This window comes from Pangasianodon hypophthalmus, chromosome 14 (genome assembly GCF_027358585.1).
Source record: "Pangasianodon hypophthalmus isolate fPanHyp1 chromosome 14, fPanHyp1.pri, whole genome shotgun sequence".
NCBI classification, from domain to species: Eukaryota; Metazoa; Chordata; class Actinopteri; order Siluriformes; family Pangasiidae; genus Pangasianodon; species Pangasianodon hypophthalmus.
This window is the reverse complement of record NC_069723.1, coordinates 16156012-16176240: the sequence shown is the minus strand read 5'-3', so window position 1 is coordinate 16176240 and position 20229 is coordinate 16156012. Positions and strand designations below refer to the sequence as shown.

Genomic DNA, 20229 nt, shown 5'->3' with positions numbered 1-20229 from the left:
GCGTCATTACGCACGTTACGGCAACAACTTCTAGCTGACTCGGGATCAGTTCAGTCTGACTCAGACCACTTCCTAGGAAACTAATGTCAATTTCCTAACTTTCCGTCCTGTGAAACTCCACATGAGATCTTTAGTTGTGGTCGCAGGGTCTCAGGGTTTGATTTATACAGCCTATTTTTATACAAACAGTTTAAATAGTGATAAGCGAAACGATTATTTTAGTGAATCGAATCATTTAATTCAGTACACTGAAAAGATTCGAATCTTTACATATCAGTACAGGCTGATTTTTCATCCATCTATCCATCCATTCTCTGTACTGCTTATCCTACACAGGGTCGTGGGGAGCCTGGAGCCTATCCCAGGGGACTCGGGGCACAAGGTGAGGGACACTCTGGATGGGGTGCCAACCCATCGCAGGGCACAATCACACACACACACACATTCAAACACTACAGACAATTTGGGAAATGCCAATCAGCCTACAGTGCATGTCTTTGGACTGGGGGAGGAAACCGGAGAACCCAGAGGAAACCCCCCGAAGCACGGTGAGAAAATGCAAGCTCTGTGCACACAGGGCAGAGGCAGGAGTCGAACCCCCCAACCCCAGAGGCGAGAAGCAACAGTGCTCCCTACTAAGCCACCATGCCCCCCAAGCTGATTTTATTAGCAATAAAACAATACAGTGATAATGAATATGCTATTTTTTGTACAACAGACAAGTCATTTCAAACTATATCTGACATTTAAATTACATTATTATGACTACAGCATCATACAGGAGCTACTCATGAAAACAAAGTTAGACCTACTACAGAAGATTATAACAAAGACTCACACCACAAACCATTTAAGCAGATAGGGACAATGGACATAAAAAATAGGATGCTTAAAATTGGACAAAGACTGAGCATAGTATTGAGCATATTGCCATTTGTATTGTTTGTTTGCATTGCCCATATATTCACTTATCAGCATGTCAGCAAAGAGAAAGGTCATTTAGTAACCTGCTGTTCTGTCCTGCAGTGTAAATGCAGCATAATATAAATTTGCATAATATAAATAAATGCATGCAAGCTTACATCACAGAAAAATAACGTGTCCAAACTAGCACTAAGAATACTAGATCATGGGGTTTTGTTGAAATACAATGCAAGCATGAATACTCTTATTCTAAATTATATCAGGTGAGCAATATGTTTGCCTTTCATTAGTTCACCACATGGTGGCAGTTAAAGCATTGAGAATCTTTGTCTTTCTCACCCACAGCCGTAGATCTATGTAGATCTGAGTCCTGAAACTCCCCCAGCTATCCAGATGGTGTGTTCTCAGTTCTGATACACCTGATTGGTTACATGAAGAGTTTGAGAAGAAGGCATGGAGTTGTTTGTGAGAGCAATGAACTCTGCAGTATTACAATGATTATTTCATCAAATGCAATAATGATTCTGAAAAACCCTATGATTACAATTAGTCCCACATGACAATTGAACAAAAGTGTATCTCTGTTGGATCATGATTAAAAATTGCTCAGCCATATGTTGTCTTTGAATCAGAACAGATTAAATACATGGGTGGAATATTTCACTACACTTTTTCTTTATGCTGGTTGTCAAAAGTGCTGGCTGAGGATGACAAAGAAACTGATCTGCTGTTATTTCTTATCCTTGCCTCATTCTTTTGCGCACACACACACACACACACACACACACACACACACACAAAAACACACACAGCTTCAGAGCTCCCGTCATGCAGGAATGCCTGGGGCAACAGGTGATAAATTACAGAACCCTCTACCGCTATCTCTGTGGTTTCCTCCCTATCTTTGTTCTCCTGAGACAGAACCCCCTCCCCAAACCTCTTCAGTTATTTTTAAAAGCTCTTTTTTGTCTCGGAGATTAAAAGGAGGAGGAAGCTTCGTGTGAGGGCACGGATGTTTTCTTAAGGTTGTCTAAACTATGAATAAAGGAAAAGCGGGGTGCTTTCGCTATGGCCTCCTACTCCGGCGTAGAGACCAAACCCATAAGGTACAAGGCTGTTACACCTTAGGGCTGATATTGTTTAGACTGCAGAGGAGCCAAGCAGTTGGCCTTGGACACACTTGTTAACGTAGGAGACAGATTAGGGTTAAGTGGAGTCTAATTCTGAACTGCACACACACACACACACACACACACACACACACACACACACTATCAGTACACATATACACAGGCATGAGAGGCATGTCAGGACATGTAGCTTAAATGACCTCATAGAAGCATGAAAAATGAAGACAGAATGTGTGTTTGGGGCACTGAGCTAACTCCAAAATGATGGTGCTAAAACGATGAATCATTTTCCAACTTGAATCAAGTTACAACAGTGAGTCACAACTTCATTGAGAGATAGGGCTAATCTCTGTTGTGTTTGTTGAGTCTTTCTTAAATGAGACTGGCGCAGCCTGTCAGCAACGAAAGAAGAATGGGATAAAGCTGGAAAAGAGGTCTTTCTGGTTTGACCAACTTATCAAATAATAATAAAAAAAGTACAGCAGACTAGTCTTATAGATCTGTATGTTGGGTTTGCCCTCCTTCTTAACAGACTTTGGAAACCTTCAGAAATGTCTGAATGACCCACCTAGCAACAAGACAGGAGTGGTGAATGAAGGACGATGGGAATTGTCAGAAACTTTGACAGTGCTGGTGTGTTGAGAAGAACAAATCTAAAGGGAGTATGTCTGGACACAATCTTGGGCAATAATGTCTCTACGTTGTTTTGTTTTCTGCGAGCGCAATACATATTTAAATCCAACCTGTTAAGTATTTCCCATCAGTCAAAAAGTAATGTAGCTGTTGCTTGAGGAGTCAGTGTTTAGTGACCTTGCCATCATGTGGGAACAACCGGAGCCCACAACAGGCCAAGAACATGTGGAATAGGCCTGTTTTTCAAAATATGTTGGAAAAAAGTGTAGGTCCAAGGCTCAGTCATTATGCCTGGCTGCAAACTTCAATGAGACTTGCAACTTCATTGAGAGATAAGGCTAATCTTTTGTGTTTGGTAAGTCTTTCTAAAAGGAGACTAGCACAGCCTGTCAGCAGTAAGCAATTTTTAAAAACAATTGTGTTCTCATAGAGACAAAAGAATGGTATAAAGCTGGAAAAGAGGTCTTCCTGCTTTGACAATCATATCAAATAACATGAGTGTAGCAGCTTAGTCTATACAGAATAGATCCCCTGATTAATGCTGAATAAACCAAATATTGTAAAACCTTCTGAAGGTCAGAACTGTAATGTTGTCCAATACTGCTGTGGTGTTGTGATTCTATATTGTTTTTCTCATTGTCATCGTCTCTCTCAAGTCTGCCAATGTGCACTTTCAAACTGTGCACTTTCACCTATTCCTACTTACTGTTTACTTCCCCGCCCTTCTTGTTTCATGGACTTCCTGCTAAGAGCAAAACACCTCCCATTGGAATGATCCAGGCTTTTCAAAGTTCATTTCGGTCAATTCTTAGAAATACTTCTGATGAAGAATAAACCAGGCAACCATTGGTGCATTATTATTGGTACATTAGAGATGCTCGGTATGCTTAAAGGCAATAAGGTGAACTGTGTGAAGGGTGTGTTGAGTAACACATGTTTAAGCCTCTCTCTCTCTCTGCTTTATTCAGTGCTGTTGCTGTGAAGCTCAATTCTCTTTATAGAGCTTTCATTCTCGTGTCATGTTGGCATTTAAGTCTAACCTCAGGCCAGCAACCCACAGAAGCCTGACACAAAGGCAAAACTGCATCAGGTCTTTGAGTGAAAGAAATGGCCTAGAAGACCATTGGCTGAAAGACAGGCTTTCTGGGGCAGAGTGTGTGGCCAGTGAAAGGTCTGCTGGGAAATAAAATGCTTCTCGCTTTGTGTCACTCTCTTTTACTGCTTTCTCTAGCCTGTGGGGGAAAAAGGGGGAAAAGGCCAATTCCTTCTCACATCACTGCCATTCACATTGTTCAATGGAAAACTTGACTTTCATGGGTATGCAAGACAGTGCAGGAGAACTACTCTCAATGGTGTCTCTATTTCATTTTTAAAGCACCATTATGAAAAAATATTCTCAGTGTAATGATTGGACAATATACAAGACTATAGTTCTATTGTAGAGAATAATTTAGAAAAGTACAATTGATGGTAAGATGTAAGACAGATTTTGACATGGGATTCATGACTGAGATAAACTGATATGTTCTGTTGTCTTGCTCTTGTAAATATAGCCAGAGATCAGGGCTCATGTCAAACCCTGTTGTATTTCAAGAACCAGAGAAAGATCCTGTCGTTCACTGGCTGGCTAGTTTAAACCTGTCATTTGTCTCGTGGAGCTTTCCATTGTCACAGCAAGCATCTAATAAGGCTGTATTTCATTCATTCATTCATTCCTATTCAGTAACCGCTTTATCTTGGTGTTTGGGTCCAGAGCCAAGACAACTCTGTGATTAGAAGACTAGTGAGGTTAGCACTTAGAGACAGATGTGCAATTAATAGAAAATGAGATGGCTCAACTTAAATATGGTGGTATTAATAAATCCTGAACTGTTATTCTAATAATGCAACTCTGTAGACACTGAAAAAGACTGTTGACCTCTAAAATACCTTGAACAGCACATTCAGGCAATTAGCTATCATTAGCTATTTATAAGAAAGATTATGGCAGATATAATTATTCAGTTAAATGATTATAGTTAATGAAGAATCATTACAAATGATGAACCACACAGGCTAAATATGTCATGTATAATATGGCAGGCTGACCTTAGAGTGGAATATAACTGAGTGGAAAGCCTTTTTTGAACATCAATTTTACTTGTATGTTAATATGTTATTAAGGGTTGGCGATATGGCAAAAATATCACATTGATACTTGAAGACATTTTCACAATACTCAATTAGCATCACAATATTTAGGTTTGCTAATAGTGTGCCAAAAACAGTAACTCCATGTTTTATAAAATGTATTATTTTACTTATAGGTTATGGTTGTAGACATTAAATTTTAAAATATCAACATGGAAAAAACAGGACACTTAAACATTCAGTGCAAAAATATAAATTACCATTCAGTTAACTACTCTTTACAATAATGGTATGTAATAATTACAGTGATAATGTCAGAGTTATGAAAGTCCTGATGATACATTTAAGATCTCAGAAAAATGTACTGTGACATAATTTATTAATGTATCAGTGCTTTGCAATCTTATACCACAGCGTTGTTAAATTCTTAAGTGTTGATTCATTTTCCCTCATTCACAGAGATTAAAAAAGCAAGGAAAGACATGTAGTAATTTCTGATATAGTGAAACATCCTATAAGGAGACTGTGGGTTTTTTTTTGTATTGTTACAACAATTCTGTGTAGACGCTATAACATAAGCAATACCAGGAACTTGTTTCATGGATGTTCCACAACACTAAAAGTAATTATAAATGGTTAAAATTGTTAGAGTTAGTATCTGCTGCCATGTAAGAGAAATAAAACAAATCAAATCAGGGTATGCTGTTATTGGAAAATAATCAACTTCAGGGTGATAATGGTTGTATTTTATTCTTTACATATACTACTGACATAAGGAATTGTGTTTATATTGCAAACATGAGATGAGATTGAACTACATGCTCAAACCCTCAGTCTCCAAACTTCCAAAAAACATCAGCGTTTGTGTGTGTGTGTGTGTGTGTGTGAGAGAGAGAGAGAGAGAAAGAGATGAAATAGAAGCACTGGATCTATATGATATTGGGCTGAGTGGTCAGTAGATCAGTGCTTATGGGACAGGCCAAGCCACGTCCACTGCTGGAAAGAATGCTTTCACCTCCTTACACTCACTCATCACTATCTGATCTTCTGCAGGCTTTTTTGTCCCAGTGATGACTTATTGGCTGGAAACTGCATGAGTCCCCCAACCTCCCCTCAGGCCCTCCCCTAAAGACACACAAACATAAACACACTCACAAATCTGCTTTCCGTTCCTCACACCACGCTCCACTGCCCTCAGGGAGAAGGGCTGATCGGGTCACAGGCCCAACACAAAGCACAGGTTCTGGAAAGATGTTCTCGCTGCTTTGGCAACACAACTCTGAGTCACACATGCTTGCTTACATGGGCCAACTGAATAGAACTGCAAAGTGAAGAACAAGCATGTCACTGAGAGCGGGAGCGGAAATAGACATCCCATAAATTACCGTGAGTGTTTTACATTGAAGAGAGCACGACAGAGAACGAGAAACAACAGCGATGCACTTCAGTCACATTTCCGTAGTGTTTACTTCAATCAGACGTCGTGCCAAAAATGCTTTTACATCTCAGCCGTGCATGAAAGATTGTGAAAGGCAAGGAAGAGGAGGATCTGCTGCAGGAACACAACCCTGATGACAGTATACATCCCTTAAACACTGTTTATGCAAAGTTAACAAACCCAACAGTTCAACTGAATTCAGTTTTATTTGTATAGCACTTTTAACAGTAGACATTGTCACAAAACAGCTATACAGAAATCAGGATGCAGATTTAGATCCCTTCAGCTGACTTCTTCAGATAAAACCCTTAATTAAGACCAACAGTTAATATCAGAAGACTTTAGAGCTGTGGACTACAAGACCACGATATAGTGGAGTGCACATACACATATGAATATTTATATAAATTTTACTTTCCACTATCATTCTCACTGAATTTAAAACCATTTAGACATACAGTGGGGTTAAAAGTCTGACAGCACTAGTGAAAATGCTGCTGTTTTGCATTCTTTTCTAACAAAGGATATTATCAGTAATAATCTGAGTGAAAAGTAGAATCACATATACAGTATATTGTTAGTATGTGGTACATCCCCCTTGTATAAAAGTAGTCGTATAAAATCTGATGTTCCATGTTAGATCAAATACATCAGTGTCACGTGAACATGTGCTTCATCAATGAGTTAACAATTTTGTCAATATAGCAAAGTTAAATAGTGGCCTAGAAATAGTGTAGAATTTGGCTATTTAATGTTAAGATATTGCTTGCTTTGTTTTAAATTTTTCATAATTCCAAAACCCTATGTTTATTTCAAGTTTAAAAAAAAAAAATCCCAGATTTTCAATGTGGTCTCAGACATTTGGACCCCACTGTATATTTAATTTCTGTCTCACACCAGGACCACGTACAAGGCAAGCACACCCTAGTGTGTTAATGCATTCTGAATAATAATCTCACAAAATGCTAAACATGAAGTAGTGGCTGCTGCGTCACATAGCAACTGAGAAAGAATTGCTTCCAAAACATGTTCTCTTGGACGGCAAATGTCAAAACTGAGACTCAAACCTGAATGCAAGCTTTAGGGCACACACCTGCACTGTTTTCTTACCGTCTTACTGACGAAGAACAACAGTTATTGCTTCCAAAGACAACCGACCTTTTGACTAATTGCTGGTGTGAAAATATGTTTCATAAAGAAGTTTAAATGCAAAAATCTCAATTAAAACCATCCATCATCTTCTCATATCCTCCTGACAAGTTAGTATTGACTGAGTGACTGGATGCGACTTGTCGAGGAATCCAGGAATGACATCATGCATAGAATGTAAGGATTTTGAGCAAGGCAGAGATCATGTTGCAAGTGTGTGCAATAAAGTACAGTATATTTCTCCAGCTGCAGCATGCAGGTTAGAGCTGTCACCGTATTCATGTCAGGACATCACATGCTTCCAATTCCTTAAAATTTAAGGAGGTACAGTGCACTTTATATGGAGATGGTGATGCCATTGATCTCTCAATGCTATCTTTAGCAGATCTGACTTTGAGTTCTATATATCAGAGAGGTGTATGACTTTGCAACATGTCACTGAAACTTCTCAGAGCACTTTGAGTCAACAAGAATTCTTAATTTATAATAAATAAACATGACATTGTATTGTATAAGTGAGGGTAAAAATCATGCTTGAGTTCTCTCTCACTTTCTCCATATAATTTCTGTACAAGAAATGCAAAATATTTTTGTGACAATCCACAAGCAGGAATGTACATGTTAATTTTCCCATCTGACATTTTCCTTGTAGAAGTTAGCACACACACAACACACACACACACACACACACACACACAGACACACACACACACACACATCTTTCTTTCTTTCCGCCTGCGTTTCACACCTGTCTGTCAATAAGCCTGTGAATTAGCCCCTGCTTCTGGGGAATTATACTCCATTTATGAGATTAGTGAAGGCTCGTTCATTCATTCATCTTTAGTAACAGGTTTATCCTGGGATCCTGGGTCCCGGTGGATCTGGAGCCTTTTCTGGGAACATTGGGCATGAGGCAGGAATACACCCTAGATAGGATGCCAGTCCATTACAGGGCAATTCACACACTTTCAAACACTCATTCACAACTAGGGGCCATGTTTTTAGGAGGTGTTGGGAAACTGGAGAACCCAGAGGAAATCCACATGGAGAGGGTGGGAACATGTGAAACTTCACAGGATTGAACTGGGGAATGTGGAGCTGTGAGGCAGCAGCAGTACCTGGTGCACCACTGTGCCACCTATTACGGAAGCATCCTGTGCAAATTATGCATTTCCTTAATCCCAGTTGTATATGTCTTCTTAGTCATACAAAACTGCTATGAAAATAATGGGTTACTAGAAATACTATGCACTTTTTCATTGTAGTTTGCTCTTTTACATTAATGTTATCATTTTCCTCTGAATATAAGCAGTCTAGTTAAACCTACTTTCATTTTTTTAGTTTTCCTGGTTGTTAAAGTGCTTTTTTAAAGTGCACCAGTGTCAAAATGTTGAACACTCACCATCATCACCTGTCATTCAACAAACATAACAATTGCACACTAATGGCTCAGTGGTATTGATTGGAAGGTTGTGAGTTTAAATCCCACCAATGCTGAGAAAGCCCAACTGCTTCAGAGGCACCATATGTTGTTGACCCTGTGCTCTGACCCCGGCTTCCTGTATCCAAAAAACCACAATTTCCTCCTCTACGCTGCTAAAGTGTATATTAACAGAACAGTATGTACGTGCTGCCTGTGTGATAGCTGTGTTTGAGTGTGTTTGGGCAGGTGTGTTATTGTGAGGAATTGAGTTTGCACAATCAGGTGGTGTGCCTGTGTGTGTGTGTGTGTGTGTGTGTGTGTGTGTGTGCGCGCAAGTCCCTGCCCGAGGCAGCACTTGTGGAAACAGTTGACCTCATGGTTAGATTATGAGATAACACTGGGGAGGACTCATTGAATCACTTCAGAAATAAACGTGACTTGACTTGGATTTGATTTTGCTATATTATTTTCACAGATGTTTTAATTACTTATGGCCTATTCTGAGAATTTAATTAAAGTGGAAAATGGGTTAAGCAAATATATTCGCTTAAAAATCATGATGTACTTTGAGGGCCACAAAACTGGTTTAAAAATTCCAAGACTGAAAATGAATTCCATGTAGCCTTCTGCACAAAACACAACACTATCAAGATGGAATGATATAAATATCTACTTTCGTGCACAAGTTCAGCAACCTGGTCTTCTATAACTAGGTTTAAGTTATACATTTTAATATATCTCAAATCATGTGTGTCACATACATATAATGCAAGTAGTGTGCTCACACTGGGAAGTTCTGTGAGATTAATGCATTGCCACTATCTGTATCTGCTTAGTGCTTCAAATATTCATATCTGTGTCTGTATTTGGATTTAAACCTGAAGTGAGAGCAGTCTAAACCTGAATTTAATTAATTCTTTTTAATAAATATTAACCCTACTACCAGCACTGTCAGCATATCAGTTTCTCTGTAACATGACAAACTGCATTTCTTGTCTTATTAACTTCAGAGAAAAATAATAATGAACTACAATGATAATGAACTATCTTCTTTCATGAACGTTCAACAACATTAAACATAACTATAACATAACTATAACTATAACAACGGATAAAAGTATATATCATTTGCTAATTACTAAAAACGTCATTGTTAGCAAGTAGTTGTGATATAAGTGGAATAAAACACTTAGGGATGCTTTGCGTCAGGCCATATGATACCACCTCATCATTGATTGTTTTCCTATAACAGCATGCCCCATTGTGTTATATTCTTTATATAAAGCATATTTGCTAATGATGTATTTAAATATACTGTTAAATATGTGTGCTACTGTAGAGCAAAAAATTATATGTGCTAGAGAATATATCAGCTTAGTTATGTTTACAATATTTTGTCAGTATACTAAACAATCTGATATAGTGGATGGTAATATATTGTTTCATCCATAAGGGATAATAAAGGTCTGTAAAGGACTGTATATTAAACTATAGTGATTCTACAAACATGCTAATATTGCTGTCTAGAGTATCTTTATAAAATGTCACTGCTAACAGTTCAGTAAGTATTTAATAGTTAGTTCCTTTAGTGTTCACTTTTTTTTTATTCTTAATAGAATGTAGATCAAATATCATATCTCAAAGAGAGCAGGAGTGCAGAGGCATATGTCTAAGGAAAGGTTATGTTGATCTGTGATGGTTTTTATCATTTCCACAAAGCAAAGCAAGAACACGTCGCTGTAGTATATTTCTCTTGGTGTAATTTTTGTACGTGTAATTGCTAGAAATGAACGGAAGGATGTTGGTGGGATGGTGGAAAATATTTGGAAGACCAAAAAGCAACACTTGACTTGACCCAGTCACACTGATTTGGAATTTATTTAGGATTTGACATGTATAATACCTGAGACATGCTTGATATGTGAAGCTGAAAGACTTGGACGTGCTTATACTTGCAAAGTGATGACTTGTTGACACCTCTGTCAGATGGTATCAAAGGGTGTGAAGTCTGATGCTTCTGTTCACGCTGGTACATTCAAGCACTGAAGTATTTCACAATTCCACAGTGAATATGCTTGTTCTATTGGCAGATCATTTTGCTTATTTCAAGCATTTATTTCAAGAAAGATGCAAAATACTCTGCCAACCGAACAAGACAATTTCAAGCCTGCATTTAGAGAGAACTGTGCAGAAGCTGGTTTAATAATGCTGTAGTAAATGAGAATAAATTAAACAATATTCAATATATTTTCCCTTCATACGATTTGTGTGGTGATAATCATAAAAATCACATGATATGTGTGTTTTTTTTAATGTAATGCAACATTATTCTTTGCAAAATCAAATAATATATTTCAAATGGATTCGTAAGCAGTGTTTTACAGAGTTGTACAAGTGTGAGCTCTTGGTTTATCTTAACTGTGCTGCTTGCATAATCAGGCCCTTGCTACACTAAACAGACCACTCCAGATTATCTCAACACTACGTGCCTCTTTGTCAGATACTTTTATGGGACATTTCACACACACAAACACACACACACACACACACACACACACACACACACACACACACACACACTGATGCACACACATCTTACTATCCTTTCTAAATGAATGTAATGGCTCCAACATGTTCCAGGAAAATTAACCATAAAGCCCGACTGTGGTGCGTGTGTGTGTGTGTCTGTGTGAGAGAGACGTGAGGCTCACTCCACCGCTGATATCCTCTCTCCACACTAATGATGTCATTGTGCCCCAGGTGCAGCCCACCTGGACGGCATGCTCAGTCTGCATGTTTGGACTCGGAGCAGAAAACCCCCAACCCCCTTTCCCCACAAATTGCCCACTCACTCCGCTCTTACCTTCAAAGGGCTGCTAATGTCCTCTCCCCCCTTTTTCTTAATCTTTCCTTTTCCTCTCCTTTTCTGTGCCAGGAGATGACTACCGCATTTATGTGTGTGAGCATTGTTGCTATTATTATTAATAATAGTGATCACGGAAGTGTCATCATTCAGGCCTATCATTTAGGGCAAAGAAAGCAGTGGTGTGTGTCTGGAGTGTGTGTGGGGGGCGTGCTCCTCACTCCTCATGTACCTCTCTGTTTTCATGTCCCACTTTAATGACTGTGTTGCCAACTATTCTTCATTACCTTGCATTACCTCTCTGGTTTTGGCAAGTATACATATAATATGATCCAGATGACTAATTTCACAAATTAAAACTGCAATATGTAAGATTTTGTCACAAAATAAAATTTATTTAGTCAGGGGAAAAAAATGATATATTCTTGTAAGCCTGTAACAATAATTCACAGTCAGAGCTGCATGTGTTGTACGCCATTATGGAAACGTCACTCGTCATTACTTTTCAACATTAGAAAGCAGGCTGGCTTTAGACAGCACTTATGGTATTGAACTAGCCAGGGAACATTTAGATAAAAAAAAAAACAGACCAGAGAACACAAATTGGATCTGATATCAAACTACATAACATAGATTTTCATAATAAAAGAAAATACACACACTGGGAGTGACCAGGTGAGCTTTGTTTGTCGCACTGTTTTGTAGATCACTAGTTAAAGATACCCAGCTACCATCTACCTTAGAGCAGAGTGCAGAGAAATCACAGGAAAGCAAACAGCTGGCCTTCAACTAGTGTTTGTGCTGAAGCTAGCTGGCTGCAATCAGCAATCAGGTTAGCAATGCTTGAACAGATTATAATGGATGTACAGTATAGTATACTAGTACTATTCAGGTGTACTAGTTAGTGTGTAGTATGTGGTTTGGGAAGCAGCCTTGAATAGTCCTTGTGATTGTACTTGAGTGTGTTTGTGAATGTTTATTTGATACTCACACCATCAAAATAATTCACAAAGTAAAGAAGGGTGCAGCACAAACTATGGTCCAAACCTTGATTTTCTACCAATGAGGGCTCCTATTCCCTCGACTTTAATATAGTTCATATTTGCCATATATTAACCACTATTGCCTGGTTCTATTGGGAAAGTTCTTTATGTCTATTGTTCTAAATGTGGGTTCTGCGGACCACCAGGGGTCTACAACATATCCAGGGGGTCTGGAATCAAAGTTGTAATTTAATTGTTTAGTTTTTATAGTTATAACCTTGACTCTATAAACTCGAAAATGTATAAGTGATGAAATAGGGGACTTTTACCACAGTATATCTGATTTGGGTTCTGTAGGTGGAACGAATAAGAATTAAAAACTCTAATGTCCAATAAATAAATATAATGGTACATCTTTAGATATTTGTAAAATAAATCTGTGCCTCTAGCATAAGGGAGTCTTTCTTTTTGCAACGTCGCTATGGTTAGGGTTAGGGTTAATAACTACACTATTTAATTTAAAAAAAATCTTTAATAAAATCTTGTTTGACCTCAAATTAGAGAAGAATGATGTAATATAGCATGATAAATACAATATGAAAAAAAAAAAGCTGAAATAAGCATTTCTTGTTTATCAGGTGTGACCTTTGGCTCATCATCATAAATATAATCTCACATATTCAACCAAGAATTCAAAAATCATTACTAGGAAATTCAACAAATGGTGACCTTAGTTTTTCAAGGTTCCATCTGACATTCAGTCTTCACCTAGATAAAACCTTATAACTCACAAGACCTTTTTTCTGTACTGACTGCAAAGGGCTAATGCATTACACATTGTTTCTTTCCCTGTTGTCAGGTTGTGCATTTAGGGACCATCTCACCCACTGCATAGTTATCGTATCATCCAAATTCAATTATTTTCCAAATTCAAACACAGCCCATTGATATTCTTCTTGTTTTGCATGTGGCACTGTAGCTCCTTTCATCTGTGAAAGGTTCACTGTATGTTGAGTGACACATTGGTCTAAAATCTTGCTTTTAATTAAGTCCTGAAGGCCTTAGGCACTAAAAGCCTGGGGTTAGATTAAAATGGTCTCTCCACCCTGAGGGCTTTGCTGGTGTGCAGAGAAATGTTGAAAAGAGAATAGAAAGGAGAGAACTATCATTATGACATGGGAAGGGTAGATGTGCCCTTTCTGACCCTTGAAAAGGTTATCATTTTGAGCTCTTCTTTTCTTGGCCATTGTAGGTGTGGATGTCCCACACCCTCGAAAGGCAGCTCAACACACGTGCACTATTAGTGGTTGTTCAAATGAAAAGACTTGGACCAGTTGCCAATTTACCTGTCGAGTGTCCAGTAATTATGCCCTACAGTGAGCCAGTGTTAAGTGAATTGGAGAGGGAAAGAATGTGTCATTGTAAAAGTTTTTCTAGTATTTCTAGAAATACTAGAATACTAGAATACTAGAACCTTGAATATATTGCCTTTTCTGCCTGAAATTATTTCACATACTCAGTAACAGTATTACTCTTGTTTCAGTAAAAGCTTAACACTGGACAGAATGCCCTTATGCCCTGGCTTTAATTACCCCATACTGAGCATGATGGACACTAAGGAGGGCCTCGAGGAACAACCACATTGGGATATAAAGAAACATCTTAAGAATAGTCAAATCTCTCTTTTAAGAGTGCATTTACATAGAATGTCAGAAAACAGCTTTGGTTCCTACAGAATTATTGATATAATATTAAAGGAAATCTCCAGTGTTTTTTGACCTGATCTCTTTACACATTGGATCTGTAGGTTATGTGTTCTTACCATGAGAATAATTCAGACCTTTTTTTTTCTTCAGAATACGTGAATACTCAAAACTCACTTATAATGAGCAGTTTTTGGCAGAATTTTGGCGTTTTACATAATGCAAAAGTACAACCATGGCACTCGATATCATATCAGCAATAGTCCCATTTCTGAATGGATGGACTAAACAGATTTATTTAGAAAAACCTTTGAAGCATTCATGAATGCGTTCAACAACTGCCCTTAGATTTCCATTATCAGTGAGTTTCACACAAGCGTGCCTTCCATTCTTTCCTCAGTACAGGAAAACATGATAAATACTGGAGTATCCCTTTAAGTACTATGGCATTGTGAAGAATAGAAAACATCCCTATTAAATTAAACCTTTGCAAAAAGAATGGGCATTTTGCTCTAAACATAGTTTATCTGTATATGGAAAATGACTAAAAGCACATAGCTCATTTTGTAATTATCAATTTACATCAAACACTGACCTTTAAGAGGTCGTTCATTAGATTGTTGCTTTGAACATGGTATGCGCAAGTACATAGTTTATCCTCAGCAGATATTTCTGTTTTGAATTTGGTGAACACAGACCACCAAGAAAGGTTAACGCACTTGTATTCTGTATGTAGGTGGAGAACAAACTGAAGCCTGATCCGTAAGAAGAAGTGGAAAAAAGGAGACAGCAAAAAATAAAGAGGTTGTATGGAAAAAGTGTATGAGCCTCTGGGACATTAATTTATCAGCATTTCAGAGAGGTGCGGCTGGACTAAGTGATTAGTGGGGTGCTTTGTGTTCTTTGTGCTATGGTGATAGGAAGGCCAGGGCTTATTTTTGTGGCTTATGCCTGCAGGCATGCTGATTCAGCTTCTGCCACTTGAGAAACTATTCAGAGTTTGGCGACCAACCAGGAGAATCAAGTCTATTAATCAGCACTCACTTATACACCCTGCTGAGTCTGTCCCTTCACCTCATTTGAGCTGATCCTGTGAGCAGAGCCTAACACTTTCATTTCCTCAGTAATTCATAATCACCTACCCACACAAAGCATAATACCATGCACGGTTTTCACTTGCTCTCTCTTATCCAACCTACATTAAACATCAGAAAAGGATCCTTCTGTAATATACCATCAGGCAAAACAAAACAATAAAAATTGATTTACAGTCATCACAACACAATACATCGACTCTTTCTCGTTCCTCTGAGTGAGCAGTTATGGATAATTTGTTTGTTTTAACCCGTAAGCAATCTTACAAAGGGGCAAAACCTTTCAGGGTCACATGCACACTCTCCAAATTCAGCCTCCTGAAAGCTTACAAATACCCAATGCTCAGAATACATAGTGGGGTGCCTGTACAGGCAGTGATAATTCTTTATTATTGTATACTTTTTGAGAATAATTTCATCCTGTATCTACTCATAGCCTGGTTTCCACAAAATTATCATGTAAGCGACAGAGCAAACATTACCTAAACTGATCTTAGCAATACAATGCAATCAGGAAACTGGACCTTGTCCACGTGTCTGCAATACACGTGTGTCAACTAAAAGCCCCACCTGGCACAACAAATGAGCCTGAAACAGTCTGTGAGAGTGAAGTATTTTGTTTGCATTAAGCCCATTATTCATGGACAAAACAAACCTCCTACTTCTGGTATCCTATAGAGCTGCTTTACTCCACTGTATGTTACTATAGGAGCAAACGGATCGCACTGTATCCTTGTTCTTGCATGTATAACAGTGAGTCACTGCTTTTCCACAGTTGCCAGGCGCCTGTTGTCTCTATGCAGATTACTAATACAATAATTTTGTGAGACAATCTTGTGTAAAGCCTTCCAGACAAACTCTGAAATCCTCAACCAGGGATTTGTGAAGTCATTTCTGTTTATATGTACACTCCGATTCCTGAAGATAACGCCTTTCAAATGACTCATGCGTTATGTGCAAGTACCTTTGTGATTGGGATTGAAGGGATTTGGGTTTTGCAAACAATAAAACACAGGCAACCCACGTTAATCACAGGAAGTTTATCTTTATGTTATTATCTATTAAATCTCTCATCCTGGACTCCAAACCACTTCGTCTACAGGTTGAGATAATTGATCTGTTACTGAGATCTGGGATAGCACCTTTTATGTATTCCTTCTGTAACATATTTCATGTAGGATTTTACAAGGATTTGGAGAAATCTGTTTATTTGATCATGCATTTGACATTTGTGAGACCATAGAAACATGAAAGTATACATGAAACGTATAAAATAATTGGTGTTCTTGCAGCTATTATTAAAATATCTGTTTCAGTGACTTAGTGTGATGTAAACAAATTAAAAGCCTGTGAAATTACAGGTTTGGTGGAGTCTGTAAACATCTGCACTGCAGATATTGTCAGTTCATTATGTTTTAGCTCAAGGCAAAGACTGTACACTATATAACTTGTTGAAATTTTAAATAGCCTGCCAAAAAAAGGGCTTATTCACTTGTGTATCTACGTGCATGAGCCATGGAAAGCACCACGGAAAGGTGCCAGTAAATGAAACAAAGATCTGTCGTGTCTTATGCTTCTTTTCCACTGTAATCATACGGAAAACTCTGCACATAGCATCAAATTCTGCTGCTGTAATCAACACTGCAGATGAATGATAATGAGTGAGACTGATTCACTTACAGTGATGTAAACTAGATAGGATCAGCAGTTATAGGAGATTTTTCCCAACAATGAGCAGTCAATCAAAATGAGTTAATGCCTATTCTTTTTTTAAAGGTAAAGGGAAACAGGAAACCCTTGCCAAAATTTTGATTCATGTTATTGCACCTTTAGAGATGAGCAAAACAAATGAAAATCATACTACAGACTAGGCCTGTTACCACAGTAACAGCCTCGAGTGATAGTAAAACCCTGTTTATCACTGGTTAAAAAAAAAGTGCTGTGACTATGCCACAACCATCCGGGAGCCAAGGGAGGGGTGGCATTATTCTCTCTCCGCTGTAAATCACAACAACACTAGCTAATCACGGGCTCCTGTGAGCTCATGTATGCAGAAGAGGGCAGGTAGTGCTTTCCTCTGAGTGTGTTACATGGACGTGCCCATGTTATTTCATGCAAATCATAGCACAACACTAGTATTCCAACTGAACTTGAGCATGTTGGGTGATACGAATATAGCATAGATGAGACTGTTCTAGAAACACAGCTGTTGAGCTATGCTGTTTGAAAGGGCTTGGTGTGTCGGGCACTGTGTCATGACATCATGCCTAGCCTATACAAAAAATCATCATGTGGTCTTAAGTATTCTAGATTATGTGAATATAAAAAATAATAAAAAAAATAATAACAGCTGTGCAAATCGTTGTCAGTTCTTAAAGCTCAGACTACGGCATGGGTTTCCTTTCCTCTCCTCTGGCTCAGGACTCGAGTTACTTAAGTAAAAGAGACATGGCCTAAAGTAAAAAAAAGAAAAAAAGTCATTTGTAATCTTTGTTTTATTGGTGTTCTGGCAATTTATGTTTAAATGTAAAGTGAAATAAATTAAATTGCATGTTTTTGCCACCACTGATATTATTGTTATTAATGTTATTATTATTAATGTTATTATTATTGCTATGTGCATAAAACATTTGGAACTAAAAAAAAAATTAAAGGTAAGGCAAATTTAAAAAAACTACACCCTCCCAACTCCCTGCTGCACTGGACCCTGACCCAGTTTAACCGTTTGCCACAGTTGTTCTCCACATAGTTAATCGAATAAGGCACCTATGGTACCCAGTGTCACAATATTAAATCAATTTAGGGACCAGGAAAGGTAGAAACTGACGGGGAGTCCTTCAGTAGAAAGGTATGTAAATTATGTCAAATTACTTATGAAAAGAAAAGCCAAGCCCTAACGCTGCTACTCTCTGCACGAAAAAGCCTCATCAGATGATAACTGACACTAATCCAGTTTCTTCATGGCTAACTTGGTCAGAATTAAACATTAACCTAAGCTGGACGATCTGTGTAACATCGGCCTTGCATTAACACTCACTTTTTTAGTTGTGGCTTTACTTCCTCACAGGAAAGGACCTAACAGCTTCTATTACATTCTCTCATCATATTTAATGGTTTTAATGGTTCCACTTGTTTTTCATTCAGTTACAGGTCCAGGAGATACAATATTCAGCGTTTTGTAGCATCTTAACAGAATATTATTATTACAGAGCGAAATATGTCCATTAGTTCTACTGAATTTTTTAATCCATTTGTTCCACTGAATCCACATTAAACCACAACCTGTTACCACAAGACCACCATCAGCCACCACCAGATTCCTGCACGAGAACTTTGGATGGCAAATATCAACAAATGCATCCAGAATTTGTCACTAACACCCTTCGAATGTGATATCACCCCATATGGAAACAAGAAATTCCAGAAAAACCAGAAATTAGCTAACTTTAGCTACATTTGGCTTGTTGAGGGTTTAACCACAGTTTTTTTTTCTGTTTTATACCCACAGATTAATATATTGTCCAATTCAGCTTTTATAATCAACTAATCAGAAAATCAAATGACTCGTCTTAAGCTTTGACAGCTTCTGAGATTTCAAAAATGTAAACTATTTCCACAGAAAATGCTGCTAAATTGCTGCAGACTATGGCCGAGTTAATGGTGCTTAGCAACGTTTTGTAAGCAGTATTTGGAAAGTCAAGGAAGGGTTTGGGATCAGTCAGTTATGCTCAAATATAAAAACAAACAGGAACTGTTCCTGTGGTTCTAGTAGAAACAATCATCTGGGTGGTGGGGGGTGCCATATATTAAAAACCCCTAAAAGGGTTTACACTGTGCTTCTGAGAAACCTGGCACCTGTATAGAGCTCTTAATAACTTCTAAAACCACATTTTTTAGCATCATGGGAATACTAACCTCTTCAATTATATTAAGAACAACACACACTTTACTATTCACATAAATTCTACCCAGGCTATAACACTGACAAGACTGAACAAACCATGGAGGGGACTGTAGGGGCATGTGCATTCAACATCAAAACACACACAGTGTATATGAAACAGTATTTGTGTTCCACAAACCCCATCCCCTTGGGTCGCTCTCTCTCCGTGTATTAGCTTTATAAACACACCTATACTTCCTAAATACATACACAGGCTCCTTCCTGACGCAAGCGATCATCCAATTAAATAAACTACAGGGTTCAGGGAGGGGAACCCAGCGGCTGGCCTCTCTCTCAAAGCCACTGCTGCACGTTTCCCATGCGTATGTGGCGACCTCTGACATTTGACCTCCAAAATGGTTAGGTTAAGCAGGACCACCCGGACTGGGTTGGGCAGGGACACCTCAGGGGAGTCACTCCAATCTGGGGACAGAGGGCTTCTCAATCGGGCGGTAAACTGAATACGGCTGTGGCACGGGGGATGGTGGATATTTTGAGTGTATATGGGATCTGTCTGCTTTCACTGGGTACTTGATCTCTGGAAGGTTCATGAAGTGCTACGGGAGAGCCGTCAGTTCCTAAATAGGGACATCTGGTTCTATGAGCTGGTTTACAGCGAGTTAGTGCCAGACTGCAACAGAGGATGAACTGAGTTTAACATATATGGGACGATAATGAGGTGCTGAAGCAGATGATTTGGAACGGTCTTCTTAAGGGAGCATTTTTTGTGTATAAAGTGAATATGGCCTACCAAATGTTATTATGCAGGAATGTCCAATCTTATCCAGATGGTACCAGTGTGGCTGCAGATTTTCA

The 20229-nt window shown here is 38.5% G+C and overlaps 1 long non-coding RNA gene across 1 annotated transcript; it reads left to right on the top strand.

Annotated features, from left to right (window-relative positions):
• The first annotated feature begins 147 nt into the window (after positions 1-147).
• On the top strand, positions 148-1539 carry LOC117599083 (uncharacterized). The gene is made up of 2 exons (XR_004579521.2): positions 148-382; positions 1270-1539. It is a non-coding gene; the product is annotated as an uncharacterized LOC117599083 (long non-coding RNA).
• Positions 1540-20229: the final 18690 nt, after the last annotated feature.